This window comes from Rhincodon typus, chromosome 1, assembly GCF_021869965.1.
Source record: "Rhincodon typus isolate 14 chromosome 1, sRhiTyp1.1, whole genome shotgun sequence".
Classification (NCBI taxonomy): Eukaryota; Metazoa; Chordata; class Chondrichthyes; order Orectolobiformes; family Rhincodontidae; genus Rhincodon; species Rhincodon typus.
This window is the reverse complement of record NC_063332.1, coordinates 113,731,114-113,732,392: the sequence shown is the minus strand read 5'-3', so window position 1 is coordinate 113,732,392 and position 1,279 is coordinate 113,731,114.

Sequence of the window (1,279 nt, the reverse complement as noted above, 5' to 3'; positions counted from 1 at the left end):
AAGGGTATTCCAGGATTTTAACCTTTGACTTTGAAGGAGTGGCAATATATTTCCAAGTTTAGCTGGCGTGCGACTTGAAAAGGAACATGTGGGCTGTAGCTTTCCCATATTTCTGCTTCCTTCATCCTGCTAGGTCATGGAAATCACAGATGTATAGAGTGCTGTCATGGAATCTTTTGCAAGTTGCTACAGTGCATTTTGTAGATGGTACACCTTGCTGCCATGGCCCACTGATGGTGGAAATAATGAATGTTTAAGGTGGTGGATAGGTTGCTAATCAAGTGGGCTGCTTTTTCTGAGTGGTGTTGAGGTTCTTGAATGTTGTTGGAGTTTTACTTATCTGGGCAATTGAAGAATATTCCATTATACCATGACTTTTAATTTATGGCTGGTTAAAAGTCACTCGGAAGTCAAGAGGCAAGTTTACCTCTGCAGATTACCCAGAATTTGGCCTGGTCTTGAGAACATAGTATTGATGCAAATGGTCCAGTTAAGTTTCTGAACAAGATGATGCCGGGCTGTTGACAGAAAGGGTTCAGCGATAGTAATTCCATTGAAAGTTGTGGTGAGATGGTTACATTCTCTCTTGTTTGAATATTTTTAAGATACAACTTGTTCCATATGGTAAGGAGCAATAGCAATTCCGTTTGGTAAAGGAGAAAAAGATTTACCAGCACCAATGGAGGATGTGCCCAGACAACAAAATGGCAATTTTGATCTCTAGCTAAGATTCAGGAATTTAAGAGATTGAATCTGAGGTACTGTAATCTCAAACCAAGATTGCAAACAAAGATCGAGTTGTAACACAAAATTTAATTATTGTTCCTGAGAGTAAAAACAAGTATTTATTTAAGTAAATTTCAAGGATGATTTTATAAAAAGAGCATATAACATGTGCTGCAAAATTATACAAGTCATTAGAATTGACAGCGTGGATTTATTTACTAGATATCAAAATTGCAACACAATTCCAACATTCTCATACTTTTGAATATATTCAAATTTACAGATATTCAAAGGAAACCCACAGTAGAACAAGTTAAAGCTGATAAGGCATACTTTTTTCAAAAACAACATTAAGATTTGGAAGATTTCAAGTCTATGGGAACAGTTGCCTATTGCCCATTTCACTTATTCATTTTTACATTGTGGGTTTTATAATACACAACTGCGGAATGATTAAAAATAAGCAACTTGTATTTTTGAGATAGTAGGAACTGCAGATGCTGGAAAATCTGAGATAACAAGGTGTAGAGCTGGATGAACACAGCAGGCCAAG